The 16,989-nt window shown below is 37.5% G+C and overlaps 1 protein-coding gene across 9 annotated transcripts in view; it reads right to left on the bottom strand.

Moving 5' to 3' along the window:
- Positions 1-16,989, bottom strand: part of NBEA (neurobeachin) — a 518,250-nt gene that overhangs the window by 106,525 nt on the left and 394,736 nt on the right. The gene's annotated exons all lie outside the window — the stretch shown is intronic.

The following is a 16,989-nucleotide window of genomic DNA, read 5'->3' as shown; positions in this document are numbered from 1 at the left end:
ACAGTATGTTGACAAAGTAATTTTTCTAAAGTTAAGTAGATTTAATATCCCAGACCATGAACAAATTTAACAATTTATATTTTTGCAGTTTAAAATTAAAATAAAAATATTTTAAAAGAAAATAGTTAAAAATCAGAATTGCCTTTCCACTTTGTCAGTTTCTCAATTGAAAGTATTGGTCTAAACCAGATATTAATACCTAAATAATCTTTTGCACTCTTCTTTCACTGTTCTGGATGTTCAGGAAAACAGACAAAAAAGACACAGTTTAATTAGGCATCAGCTTTATTAACTTATCTCATCTGTGAATTATCATTCCACCAGTATCGTGCATTGTAGAACAACCCATTTCCAATCCTTTTCAGGACCTGCCCATAGCTGAGACCCGACGCTCCATCCTGCAAGTCAGTTGCTGGGGATGGGGACCACCCCCTCCCTAGACCCAACGCATTTCCCCGGCTCTGTGGGCTGTGCCTTCCCCATGAAGCTGCCGCTAAGAGACCTGCAGCCCCAGTGAAACAAAGAAGCACAATGAACACCTTCACTAAAGGGAAGTGCAAAAAGAATGTTTCAGTCTGCATGGACCGAATTTCTCTGTTGGGATACCAGCTTTGCAGTGCTTTAGTCACTCAGTTGAGGTCTTTGCGTTCTGTAATCATGACCTCCCCCAACTTCTGAACAGGGAAATGTTAGGGAGACCATATGTTGCTGCTGTCAACGATCCTTCATGCTTGAGGTAACGGAAATTGTATTGCTTCAGTTTTCTCGCTGATGTAGCTTCAAGTTAGTAACATGTCTTCATATATGAAAAAGCTAATTTAAGTTTGTACACTTGGTGTTAAAAGACCTCCATGGATTTTTGTTAATTTGTTCTCCATAACTTTTTTCTCACAAGCTTGAAGAGTCTGTTTCAGAAATCATGGTAACAACAGCAACAATACAAATGTGCTTCAGCACATTGAGCAGCGTTCAAATGTTAATTCTGTCCTCGATAGAAAATGGACAGAGGAACACACTGAGCGCCCTGTACTGTCTAGTTGAGAAGAAGCTGCAGACAAACCAGAGAGCAACACTGTGACTGATGGCATGGTTTCATTCCCCTCAGCTCTCCCCATTAACTAAACACAGCTTTGAAGAAGGGAAGGGGCTTGATTTCTTTGGAGGTCCCTCAGACACATGCAAGAGACTATATGCTCCCTCAATTCAGTCACAGGCCAGCTGTGGAATTACTACCTCATGTGCTAAATTCTTGCAGTGGTTAAAAATCTGCACCTTACTCTTACTTGGAACTCTGCTGACTTTAGCTTCTAGCCATTAGATCCCATGACACCTTTGTCTGTGAGATTAGAGAGTCTTCTAGTATGAGATAACTTTTCCTTGTGTCGGTAATTACAGACTGTGATCCAGTCAGTGCTTAGCTTTCTCTTTGATGAACTAAGTAAACTAAATTTTCCTCCAGTCTTTCATTAAGATCAGATGCTAGGATACAGGTGGTATCATGCATGTGAAATTCAGATGGTAAAGAACAATGACTGCGAAGATTTCAGCACCCTCCCTCTTTGAATGTATTCTGCTGCTATCTGATACATATTTCTTGTAAATACACAGATCCTTAAGATACAGAGAGGATATAGTGAGGAAAACACTCAAGTTTAAAAAGCTAAAAGATGAGAACAGTCTCCAGAGAGGAGCTTGAAATGTATATAGCTGTAACCAGATCCACAGCAGCCAGCAGATTTGCCAGAGAATTAGTTCCTTGATGAAACACCATGCTTTAGGAATTACTGGTTTGCTTCAAAAATATTTCTAATTGTCCTATTTTTTTTCTAAAGAAAAATGTTTAATACTAACTATACCCTATGTATTAACATTTTTAGATGATTCACAGCAATACATTTACAATGTCTTGTTATATACCACAGCTTAGTTGTTATAGATCAACACTAAAAGCACATTGTACACAGACCATAAACTGGTGTCCTCTTTCTTCCTCCTCTTCTTGCTCAAGTATAAAGCAATTGTAACCTCACAGAGGTACAGTCACTCCACTATGAAATGAATGATTTCAGATAGCGCTCCATTAAAGCAGTAGAAAGGATAGGAAATCAGAGGAAAGGAAGGAGTCTATAATTCAATTACTGTCCTCAATTACACTCTTCTTAACTGTCTATTAGTCCTACAAATATCAGATTATCATGTTGATATCAAATAATCTCAATTATTTCAGTATTTCGGTTGTATTGTTTTCCTGTCTAAGATATACTACCCATTTTTGTCCTCCTCCATAACATTAATCTAACACTATTTTCAGGCGATGCATTAAACCCATTATTAGGTATCTACAGTTCACAGCAGAAGTTACTGATGTTGTTGCAGGATTATTTCTTGTTGTTGTTACAATAGACAAAATAAAGTAATTTAGTTTTTCTGAATTTGAATCCTTTAAAATGCTTTGCTTTTTTTTTTTTTTTTTTTTCTTCCAGGATGATTTTTAGCATTTCACTTTCTCCTATCACATGAATGAAGGCCTGACTATTTTAAATTTTTTACAGACTGCATATATTGTATATTTCATTATTCATAAAAATGTGGAAATAACCACTTCGTTCACCGGAAGACACTGAAATTATGTTACTCATTTATCTGAAGCCAAAATTACCATGTGCTTCATCCAATGTTTTGTTATTGTTTATATTTAAAGTCACTGCTTGTTATTTTGACAGCTTTATGAGTTTTTCTCCTAAAACAGTTGTGGAGACTTCTTTTTCTAGGCATGTCTTAAAGGTTGAAACTTCATGACTAAGCACAGAATTCTAGATATGTCTCAAACAAGCTGGTTTTAATAAAATAAAAAACAACCAACCAACTGACAATGCCTACACTGGAACTGAGCACACTTTTCATTTTTAATATCAGCTGCAGTTGTTTGGCTTAAAGCTCATTTCTCCTTGTAAAACCCTTTAATTTACTCAGAGATATGGGTATGTTTTAAAGACAGTAATGGGTACACTGGCCAGATGATAGACCAAGAATAAAAATTTGCTAGGATGCATTGTAGTAAGATAAAGCTGTCACCCTAACAGGGGAATGAGAAATCTGTAAATCACAGGGTTCTGTAATACAGAGAAACATCTACTGGTGACATTTACTTAGATTAGATTAGTAAAGCAGCTTGGGATGTTCAGGTGGAAAGCTCTACTGAAAAGTAGAACCATTACTGACGTTCTTTCCTACTTGGGTCAAATATGAGGTTTCCATTATTTTAATTTTTTTTCTGATGTAATTAAGATCTCTCCTTTTTTTTTTCAATTAAAAGTCAAGACATTTTTAATCATAAATCTACTTCAGTAATTATTGATAACTAATTGTTAATTAACAGCTGGAATTTTGAAGCATTGCATTATCCAGAAGATCAGAAATAGAAGTTTCCATTCTGCCAGAATCCCTAATAGATTACCTCCACAGGAGATACACTGTAGTATTGAGGCCTATTTTTGCTGCTTTATACCATTTTTTGGTATCTCATAGCACCAGAAACAGCATGCAAAAGGATCCTCTGGCCCTTTTCTTTTGACTATTGTTTCTGGAATTCAAATAATTACGAAATCAGGTGCTATACAGAAATCGAGGAAAGCAGCGTGTATAAGTCCTGTCTATTCTCAGTCACTAACTTTGTGGTAAGAACAGTCACTTCTCCAGCCTTTTGAAAAGAATTGTTGCTTATTGTTCAGTATTTCCTTCTTTTAAAATAGCCCTTTGGGGTTATTCATTAATGCCTATGTATGTGAATTTAATATACTGTTTTCAATGGGAATTCATCATTTGTCATTTGGAACCAGATTTCTGGTTGCATATATCCATTAACATGTAATAAAACTTTGTTGTTGGGTTTTGTGTTGTTTTGTTGCTTTTTTTCTTTGGTTGTTTTTTTTTTTTTTTTTTTAAATTTTCAAAGCACTTATGACCTGATTTCCTTCATTGTTCTTTACCTTTTGTACTAATAACGTCAAACAAGAGCAGTAAGTGACATGGTTGTCTTGTACTTATGTATAGTAGAAGTGGTTAGGCTTTTTGCTGCTTTTCACCAGATACATTCCAAAGTATCTATAGATTTTTTTTTTTTCAAAGTCTGAAAATGATCCTCAGAGTCATGCTTTCTTAATAAAATGGCTATTTCCTGAAATTAAATGTTTGATTTTTTTTTTCCTTTATCAGTGACCAGAAGGACTTCCGAGAATACTGCAATTTTGGTACTGAAGATACTTTTTCATTTTACAAAGACAGTATTATCCAGTGCTTAAGTGTAGCTACTACTATCTTTAACCTGGAGACCACTATTTTAGTTAGAACATTAAAGAAGAGAGCTCTGGCATGTCCTTAGTTTAGACATCAAAATCCCATCTATCTGTTAGATGGCTCTGTTACCCAGCAACACAGGGTATTGTCTTTGTCATGTGGTACATACTTCATTTTCTTTTTCCTCTAGAGATGCAAGAAACTTCTACGAAATTAGCCTTTTTCCTTCTTCTAAGTTTACCCCTCCTATTTCTTCAATTTTAATCTTTTACATTTCAAAAAGTATTCACTGTACATTTTAACACATTTGTCTTGACTAAGGTCTAGTGGGATGATGTTGTGTCCTGGTAGCCCAACCCAAAGCAACCCTTCACCTTTTTATTTGATTCAAAGGTTTGGAGATATATGTTTAAAAGCACTGTACTGTATATTCACAATCGGCGCCCCCAGCAGTCCACTAACCCTAATAATTTTTTCAGGTCTCTCTATTTTCCAGTGTTTTAAATGTTCTGAATTATGTGTTCAGTGCCGCAATTTTCACCCTACACAGCATGTCTTCCTCAACACTGGCAATTATAGCTACAACTATTTTATTTATGCAATAACTATGTACTGTACCTTGTTTATCTTTTTTTAACTGAGCTTGCAAAATTTCTGATACAAAATACACCGTCATCCCCATATGCAATGATCCTTTCATTTGAATAGGATTTTTGTTTGTATTTCATTCTTTATTCACCGTCACTAATTTTTGGAAGACAGATTATCTGCAAGAGACAACTATGAGACTACCTATCTCATGTGTCCCAATCTTGAACAAAAGACAGGAAGAATAAATCTTGGTTCATTTCAGTTACACTGCATTCCCTACACCTATGTTATCAAAATGAACAAAAGTAAAACAGCGTTGGTGTTCCAGGTTTCCAGGTCAGGAGCTTGCACATAGTGTCTCATGACAGACTTTTCTATGAATGCAGTTGCCAGGGAGAGAACAGAAACTCTCTGAAGTTCCCTCAACCATCTTTGTCAAATGAATATTTAATATTCCCTAAGGTTGAGAAAGTGGTTTTTTTATAATGAAATTCTGTTGTGAGCTTTAAAAAAAAGATGCATTTTTGTTAGGCTGATACTACCCTCCTGAAAAATAACCAAACACAGTTGTGATGGTCATGAACTATGCAAAAAGTTCTGCTAGGGTCTTTTGTCTCCCTATTGTCTGGTGGAAACTGTATCTTCTGCTTTTTGTATAAAGTGAGCTACGAGGTCCATAATGAAAAAGCTAAAATCTAAATTTGTGGTCACTTCATCTTTTTCTGTATAAGAATAGGCAGGAAAGAAAAAAAAATATTACAAGGAAGGGAAATAAAAAAGAAATTATCATTGTGGGAAAAGCTAATATTTTATAGTTATATTTGAAATAACAAGCAATAGTATGCTTCAGTCACAAGGCAGTAGCTGATTTCATATTAACCATTTTGTAACAGCCTGGTTACCATAAAATTCACTGAACTTATCTGGTTTTGGCTGGGATCGAGTTAATTTTCTTCACAGTAGCTAGTATGGGGCTATGTTCTGGATTTGTGCTGAAAAGAGCACTGATAATACAGGGATGTTTTCCTTATTGCTGAGCAGCGCTTACACAGCGCCAAGGCCTCTTCTGCTTCTCACCCCACCCCACCAGCTAGTGGGCTGGGGGTGCTCAGGAAGTTGGGAGGGGACACAGCCAGGACAGCTGGCCCCAGCTGACCAAAGAGATATTCTATATCATATGACGTCATGCTCAGCATATAAAGCTGGGTGGGGGTGGTGGGGATGTTTGGAGTGATGGCGGTTTTTTTTTTCCCCAAGTCACCGTTACACATGATGGAGCCCTGCTTTCCTGGAGATGGCTGAGCACCTGCCTGCTGGAAGTGGTGAATGAACCCCTTGTTTTGCTTTGCTTGCATGTGCAGCTTTTGCTTTACATATTAAACTCTCCTTTCCTCAACCCACGAGTTCTCTCAATTTTACCCTTCCAAACCCCTCCTCCATCCCGCCGAGTGGGAGTGAGAGAGCAGTTGTGTGGGGCTGAGCTGCCAGCTGAGGTTAAAACATGACACTGATACATTCCCTACATCGGTGTCTTACGGGATGCTTCCAAATTTGCAACCTCAGCACTTAAAAGAAGATGCCTGCCCATGAAACATGGAGTACTTCACCCAAACAAATCACAGTGAATACATATTTCATCAGAGAGCTGTCTAGAGCCAGTTACAGAAGTGTGCTTATGCACCTGGCCCAGGTACACAATAGGTATTCAGAAAATACTTTAGCATCACTGTACACTTTTAGAGATTAGAAACACATGAAAACAATTACTGAAAATCACTCTCCAGCCAGGATTTGGATTTCCCTTTTCAACTGTTTGCTAGCATCGTCATTTGATTCATGGAAAATGTGAAATTCTGAATGCAGATACTCATAGGTTAAGAAAAAGTGGCTCCTGTTCACAAACAGCAAATTTTCTTCTCCAGAACCATCTAACAACATGGAGCTCACTACAAGTACGTGGCAGACTGCATGACTGCTTCATGTATTCTAAATACAGATTGAAATGACAGACATTAATGGCACGGAACCAGACTCTTAGAGTTCATGAAATATCATATTGAGTAAGCATTATATAATTTCAGAATGTTTGATGAGGTACTGAATATGATCAACTTTCAGATTTAGCAGGAAAAATATGCATACACTGTAACAAGGGATATATCATGTTAAGATATGTAAATGTACAAAGAAAACATATTTGTGAAGAAATTTCAAAATCAGGTAAGTTCAAATAATGAAACACCTTGTATTTTGCTTTTCTGGAATGGGAAACGGAGACTATAAAGAGACAGGAAGGACAATTCAAATTAATTTAATATCCTAGTGTTTCATTGACTTCTTACTATTTTAGTTTTCTGTATACATTTAGGGCACTTTAAGAACATCCCCTCTGCCTCAATTCCCATAGTCATATAAGAGTAAGCACTTCTAAAATCTCACTAAAATACAATGTTATCATTTGTTCTTTGCATACTTTGGTCTAACAAAACATTCTCAATTTCTCTTTATATTAAGGCCTCCTTTCCCCTTCCTTATAACATGCTTCTGTGTGAAATGTTTCTTTATTTGTAAGCCTTGAAAGCTTTGCTCCAAGTAGCTCTTGAGATACTATGCTCTGCAGGATTAGCTGAGTATTATGTGCCATTATAATTTCTCCATTCACATCAGCTTTAAAAATATTTTTTAGAACTTTTTTTTAAAATAAATATTGGCACTCCTGCTTCATTTTTCTTCTCCTCTTCAGGGATCTAAAAAATGCAGATATTATTTTTGTGGTTTTGGGCTCTACTTCCTTGCCAAACTTTCTCAGCTTATACTTCTACTTCCAATGTTTTTTTAAGCTTTCAAGAGGCCCCTTTTCTTGAAACAGAACATGAGGTTCTGTTCACCCCAACGTTTTATAAATTTGATTTCTCTGTTCAGCATATCGCTTCAGTATTCATTAAAACAATGCCCACTCAGCTGACAGCAACTAACGCTTTTATTCCCACATTCATTTTCAGTCATCTGAAAAATTATTTGAAGTTGGCCCATTTTCAGGCCATTTTCTTTTTTTCATTGGTAAAATAATTTTGCACATTATGATTTTGTGTTTGAGGAAAGTAATGGAAAGGATATGGGGATTTCTTGAGAAGCAGCCGCAGTAAGATTAGAATGAAAAAAAAAAAAAACCAAAACAACAGCTCCCAGATATGGAAACACTGTTGCTAAATGTTAACATCTGGATTAAAATAATCTAAAGAGAATATTTTAAGTATTCTAAATGCATTATTTCTAACTCTGCTTTTGTAAAATATCTATGCATAGTTTTAAATACAAGGATAAGTGGTACTGACATGGGAAAATAGCGAAAACAGAATTCTGAATAATAATTATTCTTATCGTTCATTTTATGGGCGTTACACATCTGTGTGCCTTTGCATAGTTTCCTTTCTATGCAACTATCAAACAGATTGTCAATTTAAGCAAGCCCTAAAATGCCAGCAATGGATTGAAATTCTTGGGAAGAATAGCATCAGGAAGAGATAGCAGATTTATACATTATCACCTTAGAAAAGGTAAGCAGAGGCCTTTTTTCGGGTCTACATGCAAACTAAATTCCAACAATTACTGCTTTGAGCAGAAGTTTCAGCTGATTTAAGGACTCTAAAAGTGAGAATAAAGCTGATGGTGTCAGCTGGGGCAACAGCGCATGTGAAGAACCAGGAGACAAATATATCCTAGTGCCATAGAAAGCCATATGAGAGCACAGCCCAACTCAAAACACAGAGGTTGAGGAAACAAATTAGGGCAAAATCCAAAGTGGAGAACCTCAATTAGTTCTAATTAACAGCAGGATTGAAGCAGATTGTGCCTATTACTTCACAAGGTTTAAGATGATTTTGTGTTGACTTTGGCAACAATGGGTTGTCAGCCTCAAATCTAGTGAGAAATCTTAACAGAACTGTTGTTTCTGTTCTCACTCTACATCTTGTGCTTAGAGATTAATTCAAACAGGCGAGGGTGATCTCAGTACTCACACTCAAACCGCTCTGAGCAACTCTGCCTCAGCACCACGTTGAGTGAAATGCTATCATTTTTTTTCAATTAGAACTGTGCAAATTACATTTTCAGTTGAGTGGACAAGCCAGAAGACACATAAAACTGATATTATCTGAGCAAAAACATAGAAGTTTTTTTTCAGGATTAAAAATGGAGAGCTTGTTTTCCTGTCAACTGGTTCATTATGGACCTCCTTGGCAAAAGTAAAGCGATGCAGAGAAAGGACTTGTAATATTCACAAATCCAGGGAGAAGACAGTGTTGATAAATGCTTGTAACTTGAAAACAAATCTGGACATTTATTCATTAAATAGTTACTTGACAGAAAAATGCAGCTTTATTAAACTTGAAATATTGGTGGATTTGACAGAATTTGTGAGAGTTTTAGCTGACAGAAGTTGGAGGACTATATTCAAACACCAGCATGAAAATAAACAAGTTCTCTGTTGCCTAAAGTGACAGGTTGGGATAGGCACTCACATTCAGTTCCCTTCTATCCCAAAGGTATGTGAACCCAAATGACACCCTTCCCCAACAGTGTTGCCTGCTCCACCTCAGTGCTGTGCTCTCCATGAGCAGCTCCCAGCTGGAGGACTGCTCCTCACTGGTGTGGGATTGGAGGAGTGCTCCTCACTGGTCCAGGACGGGCAGTGCACAGGTGAGCCAATGTCCTGGGTTTGAGTGAGTGGTGGGGTTTTTTGGTAGCAGGGGAGGGGGCTATAGGGGTGGCCCCCTGTGAGAAGCTTCTCGAAGCTCCCCCAGCTCCAAGTCAGCCCCATCTCTGCACCAAAACTGAGCCAATCAGCTGCACCTCTGCGATAACGTATTTAAGAAGGGACGTGGTGACGTGCAGGGGGACTTGTGAGGAGGAGTTGCTGCAGCTGCGTGAACACCAAGGTCAGTGGAGGAACGGAGGAAGAAAGGAGGGGGGAGGTGTGCCAGAGTAGAGACCCCCCTGTATCCTGTGGGGAGATGGCAGGGTGGCCCCCCCTGCCACCCATGGAGATCTACAGTGGAGCAGACACTGATTTATGGCCTGTGGCTTCTGCCTAGTTGATCAATGTGCTGTGCCCGAAGAAGGCCGGGGTCTCATGGGAAAAGGTAGCCCCACTGCTGTAATTCAGCACTGGGAGGATTGCAGCATGCGGGGGGTCCCACGCCGGAGCAGCTCGGGAAGGGCTGCAGCCGTGGGAAGGAATCCAGTTGGAGGAAGTTAGTGACCCATGACGGAGCAGTGTGGGGAGCGCTGAGGCCCGTGGGAGGAACTCACGTCAGAGAAAGTTTGTGGAGGACTGTCTGCTGTGAGAGGGGGACCACGATGGAGCAGGGGGAACAAGTTCCAGAAGCTCCCCCCACCACAGATGGCAGAAGCAGCAGCACTGCCTGCACCCCCCATTCCCTGCCCCTGCGCCACTGGGGGAGGAGGTAGAGATATCGGGAGCAGAGCTGAGCCCGGGAAGAAGGGAGGGGTGGGGGGAAGGTGTTCTCAAGATGTGGCAATGCTTCTCACTGTCCTGCTCTGGTAAGTGTTGTTAGTGTCTGTAATAAATGTATGTTCTTTTTTTTTCTTCCCCTAATGAGTCTGCCTTTTGCTCGTGATCATAAAGGGTGATTTTTTTCCCCATCCCAGTCCTATCTCGCACCCCAAGCCTGGCTCTCTGTCCCTTCTTATTGCCAGAAGAGAAGGGAGAGAGAGTGGCTGCGTGGTGGTTGGCTGCCAACCAGGCTCAAACCACGACAGCTGCGCCAGCTGCCTCAGCTGTGTGCTGCCCCAAGGAAAGGCAGTGGCAAGCAGCTCCTGGCAAGCTCCTACACATGTACAACTGATTAAGGCATCGAAAGAGAAGCTCCCTGATTCCTGCCATGCTTCTGCAGGAATTGTAAGGCAAGCGTCACTCACTGGTCATAGTTTGCCAACATATAAGGCAACCTGCTTCCTTCAAACATAGGAAAGAAGTGAGACAAGACTTCTCGGTTTCCGAGTGAGTGTGCTGGCCATCCAGTTATCATAAAGGACTAGAAAAAACTCATGTTCTTCTATGTTCTAAAATTGTGTCTTCCTGTGCTTATTTCATCCTCATGTGTATTAGTTTTTCCCTTGCACTAAGGATAAGTGACTCAATCAAATTTTAGGACTCAGCAAAAGCAAGAAATGTAGGATGAGTTTGAAGAATAATTAATGTATGGTATCCACAAGTATGTGATGTGTTCTTTCCCAAGAATAAAGCCATCATAAAATCTTGAGGGTCTTATTTTTTTTTTTTTTTCAAAACTTGCATATTGATATATTTATTCAGAAGTGCAATGCAATAAAAATTGTCTAAAAACTCAAATGTATTGTGATGCAAATCCTTAACATGATAATAACTGAAGGCACTATAATTGGTTTTAAGTCTAAATATTGTGTTTTGTTAAACATTACCCATTTCCTAACAAAAAACAAGTAGAAAGATAGGTTTATGTCCCTCTTTTTATAGATGTGAACTCAGTGTCCTACAGAAGGTATGTGCAAGCGTCTTGGATTTTAACAGTTTCACATTTGATTTATTCAGTGAAGAATGCATATGATCTAAGATCTATAAAAGTAATTAGAAGACAACATTTTTTCTACTACAGAGCTTAATTTCTGTAAGTTTCTGTTCCAAACATCTCACCCTATATAAGATTGATCATATACCAGTAATACTTTGTTGTTAACTTCATATACAATCCCAACAGTTGGGAATATAATTGGAGTAATTTCTACTGCTGAAATTTTAGCAATAAATTTAAAAATTATTTTTATAAGCAAAAATACGTATATATGAATTTGTAAATTGATAGATATCATACATCTACAACATCCTCACTGTCCCTAAACTTTCCATATTACAGTTTGCAACAGACAAGCATAATCCTCAAGAAATTCAAAATTCTACAGCTGCCACATACTCAGCTGTGCCTAGAAGTGTTGGGTCTGGAGAACTAGAGACTCCTGGAAGTCAGTTTGCTTGGTGTTGAAATTTAGAGCCAATTCAGGGCTACTCTACGTTGTGCCAACTTCTATGTCCCTAAAGAGCAATTACACTGCCTGTGAATTATGATAAACATACATCAAAATATCTTCATCTTCCTAATATATTGACATGCTAACTGATTCTTTCTTAACCCACTTAAGATGAGTTTAAGATGAGTTTCGTTTGCACTGTTGGAGAAGACAAGGAATTACAGTACTAGGAAAAACCTAATCCACAGCAACCAAAATTCTACTATATCTTTTATTATTATATATGGAACATTGTCTCATATTACTAAGTCTGTGCAAGGAAAGAATAGCAACGTTTCTTCTGAGAATTTTAACTTGGAGTGCTTGCAAACTGCCTGCTGTAACTAAATAATCAATCAGTTAGTTTGCATTTCGTTACACTTATTTTGCCTTCACATTACAGAAAAAGTACCTATGCATTCTATAGTTGCTTTAATGAATTTTTTTTAATCAGATACAGTAATTAAGCACTGAAAAATAAATCCACACAAAACATAAAAACTGCAGAAATTAACATGTATCAAATGAAAACTGCATGTAGAAACTCCACAAAAAAAAATATATTTATGTCAATAACTGGAGCCGCATTTACACAATATTTTTAGTATGTGTATTCTGTATATTCTATGTGTACTTTCACATAGTTAACTATCAGCTTGTTTAATTTGAATGATGTTAAGTTCAAAACAATAGATAAGTACAACTTTTTTGGGGGGTCTAATCTTGTGCAAAAAGTTCTCATGAAAACTAGGAGGAATTTAAAAAGTCTACTCAGCTGGCTACCAAAACTGGATTCTGGGGCACATATACTGTCTTCTGATGTCTGCAATAGCTAGGGGAAGAAGTGCTATAGCAGATTCAATATCCAGTGCCCTCCTCTTCTGATTTCTAGCCAACTGGAATGCAAACCTGAATGTCATGAATTTGGGCATACTCACAGTCTTTCCTGTGGTGAACAATAGGTTCCCAGTATGAAATTACAGCAACACCTGTCAGCATGTAGAGATACTTTGTGTGAATGCGCCTCTCTTCTTATCCACTACAAGCTGCTCCACCACAGAAGGTATTTAGATTTTATGGACTTCTGGGTACTATGCAACTATAAGAAAGTGTGCCAATCCCAGTCAAAGAGGGTTCCTTCATATAGCCCCAATTAATTTATTCTTAACACTTGTTTAATTTAAAAAACATACTAGTAAAATGGAATTTACCTCAAGCCTTATAAAGCGATTTGGTATTTTCACTTTTTTTTTTAACAGATTACAACAGTCAGCTATTCAAATTCTCCTATTAATCTAGACTCTTACCTTTCTTTTATGTGGGTAACAGGCTAATTGCTTTAGTAGACAATAAACCCTATTAACTTGTATAGACAGATTACTGCCTGTACTGTGATTGGTTCCATTTCTATTGCCATCAAGTCTGGATTTGATGCATATCACATTCCTCCTAAAGAATACAAGCACCCTATGTAATAGTCTATCTCTGATAGACTCAATTTTGCAAGATGCATCCTTTCTCTGCAGCTGAGCATCCCAACTGCTGCTGTTTGGAGTAGAAGCTGAGAGTACTGAGCATCCAGAAAGAGAGCTCAGCATCTTGCAAATTCGCTTTTCCTCCATTGGAAGCTAAGAAAGTCGGATATAAAGAGAAAAAAAAAATGGAAAATGAATCATGTTAAAATGTGTCTTAGCTCTCTAACAAGCAATGCTGTCCAATGTATATTGAAATATTGAAAACGTATTGTGATCCTCACAGTGAAAATATACAGTGAAAATAATAAAGATTTGCTTTATTATTATCAAGTTCTTTCATTTTAGAAGCTTTTTGAACGTATACACATTTGTGAGTGAAAAAGAAAATGGGACAAAAGGCTCATATAGTTTAAATAAATGAAGTAATTGTAAGAGATTTTAATTCAACAGTTCAGAAGTTTACAGTCACCTTCTGATCTCGCTGTGCAAAACCAGAGATTTACCTGCTAACTGTTATTGTAATTGTTATATGACTATTTTTGGCTATTATGCACAAAATCAACACAAAAACCCACCAGCCAGTGGACATACAGATATAGAAAGAACCTAGTTTTGCCAGTAAGAGAGTCTACAATGAAATATTTGCTCTTCTTCCTTTATATAAAAGAGAATTAATGATGACACCAAGCTAAATAAGTCCCCACTCAACTTTTTAGTACAAGGACGAGTTACTTTTAGAGCAGTCTTAGAGAGAAAATCCATCACATGGCATTTGAGTGTTGCAAACTAATCCTTACTCTGCTTCTATTTCTTTCTATGAACTGCAATGCAAGGTCCAATAGACAGCCTCAGATGCGTCTCAGGTCCAGTACATGCTTTTCAAACTTAATCAAGGGAATATAGAAATGCATATAAAAAGATAAAAGTGGTTTTGCCTTTATACATATTGAAAAAAAAAAAAAAAAAAAAAAGAAGCAGCAAAAAGCTGGGGGAAAAATAAAAGTGAGATGTTTCATAGGGGAAGGTTAAGTCTGATGCTAATGCTTATTTAAAATGGTGACAGTCTGAAGTAGTGAAGCCTTGCTGGGCTGCTTTAATTTCTCCCTGGAATAGCTCTCTCCCAACCTTCGGCAGCACATCAAAGTCTCTGGAGCTCAATTAAAATTGGATTATATTGAAATGCTCTATCTATGGAACTGTGTGCTCACTAACACTTTTCTTTCAGTAATACTCCAGATGACAGTTGCCCATCCCAATTTAAACAGTTGTCATAGAGACCATGAACTAAAGCAGCAGTAACTAACAATACAAAGGAAAGGTAAGTGGTAGGATTTCTGTGAATGAAGGGCTTGGTTTCCAGCCGCAGTGCTTACACTGCAAGCAGATAAATGCAGAAAACATAAAAGGCTGTAATGCTCTCCACAGTCCTGTGCAGAAGGGCAAAGTAAGCAAAATAGTAAACATTTTTTCCCAGTAGCTAGGGAAGTGTTTTACACACCAGCATGTTGTAGCTACCTAAAATGTCTGGAATCAAGTGACACTCCCTAAGAAAAACAGCAGGTAATGCTGTAGTCAAACTACAGTCACCAGTCCATAAATTAAAGAAGTCAATAGGTATTTTAGAATTGCAATAGAAAAAATAAGGTATCAAGTGTTTTTTTTCTTTTCAAAAATATTTTATAGGAGATTCTTTAATTATAGACAGTGTACAAATCCTTTGTCTTTATGATAAAAATCTGAAGTGAAGATCTGATACAAATCTGTAAGAAACTCAGAGTCTGAGCATGTTTAGTTAACATTGTGACATTTGATATGCCTAATGCTTTCAAGTCATTTTATTAGTGGTTTTTACTGTTTTATAATCTGCAACCATGTAGATTTTTGATGTACTGCACTAAAGGCTGACAATACCACCTGAAAACTCTGGCAGCTTCCAAAAAATCCAAAATAACATAAACAGCTTACGTTTCTGGCAGCACCAGACAGCAATGTATTTAACAGCATAGATTGCTAGTAATGATACTATTTTCTCATGTAGATGGCATGTTTCTGGCACTATAAAACTCTTAACCTTTCTTGTAATTGGCTTATTGAGAGTCCCAAGGTTGTTTTTTGTGCCATTGGGCTGATCACCATGGAAATGAACACTTATTGCTGTTTCACTGTAGCGCTCTATTTTTCTTCCAAGCCCTCCACAAGCATCCTCCCTGCTCTCCTGGGAAGGCAGTGTTAGGATTTTGAAGCAGCAACAAGGCAGAGTGCAAAGAGCGCAGGCCAAAGGGGTGAAGAAAACAAAAATGTGTCAGAAAATCTAAAAACCGCACAGATCAGAATTTGTCAAAACAAGGCCTTGGTTTAAACCAACAAGAAGGGCCCCTACAGCTTGGGCCTTGACAAAGCGTGGCCTTTTTTTTTTTTTTTTTCTTTTTTTTTTCACTTTATTATTATTTTTTTATTTTTTTATTTTTAGCCCAGCTGTAGAAAACACCATCTAATGAACCTGTCTGGGGCTGCTGTCCCCATCCTGTCAGGCATGTCAGGAGATGACAAGCACTGGGGACAGGCCATCGCCAGTCACAGACAGGCCTGCCAGCTGGAGAGTTCAGCCCCAATCTAATCACACCACCAGAAAATAACTTTCACGCTTGCAGCCTGACAGGATGGGCTCAAGGAAAAGAAAAAGAAAAAGAGAAAAAAAAAAAAAAAATAGGATCAAAACAATGCTTTCTGTTTCAATTACATACCATTTTTGGGGAAAAAAAAACCAAACAAAAAACAAAAAAACAAACATTCTTAAAAGCTACTAGCACTGCATGCTGGTTTCCATTAGTGAAACTGTTTCTGTCTTTCCTTTAACAAAAGGAAGACCAATAAAAACATTAATGCTAGCAGTTACAGAAGTGAAAACGAGACAGTATTTGCAGTACCTGGATATGCTTTTGATGCATTTATCGTTATGTATACACACTCTTTTCCAAGATATATATAGATATAAAAGTATCTGCAACCATTGGTGGATCTAAACTTACAAAAATATATGACTAATGGTATGTGGTTTTATTATTTCAAAGAAACGGGGTTCACTGAATGTTGTATCTCTTCATAGCCATCACTCTAGTATTTGTACTATTCCAAAGTACTAATGGTGGGGGCGTTTGTGCTCCTGAAATGGGAATGAATATTCATGCCTAGGAATAACAATTTTTAAAAGTATGAGAGTCCACAGCCTCAACATAGATGGTTCTTTCCTATTTACACACAGACTATGAATAAACAAAAAGAAAAATATTGAACATGTATCTTCAAAGCAGCTATACTGAAAAGGCAGTAGTATACTGGTAGGCATCCTGTTTTTCTCATTCAGAAATTGCCAACACAGATCTCCACTTCAGAAATTTAATAATCAAAAATTGCTAACATAGATCTCTGTTCCAGAAATCTAATAATCAGTAAAACCACAGAAAGAGAAGCTGAAAATTATTATTAAAAAAAAAAAAAAAAAAAAAAAGTAGTTCCCCAACAAGCATTAAAACAAATTATTAAGTCTAGACACAAACAAAAT

The sequence above is a fragment of the Tyto alba genome, unplaced genomic scaffold (genome assembly GCF_018691265.1).
Source record: "Tyto alba isolate M040663 unplaced genomic scaffold, T.alba_DEE_v4.0 Super-Scaffold_2, whole genome shotgun sequence".
NCBI classification, from domain to species: Eukaryota; Metazoa; Chordata; class Aves; order Strigiformes; family Tytonidae; genus Tyto; species Tyto alba.
Note: the sequence above shows the minus strand (reverse complement) of the source record. Positions and strands in the feature narration are given on the sequence as shown.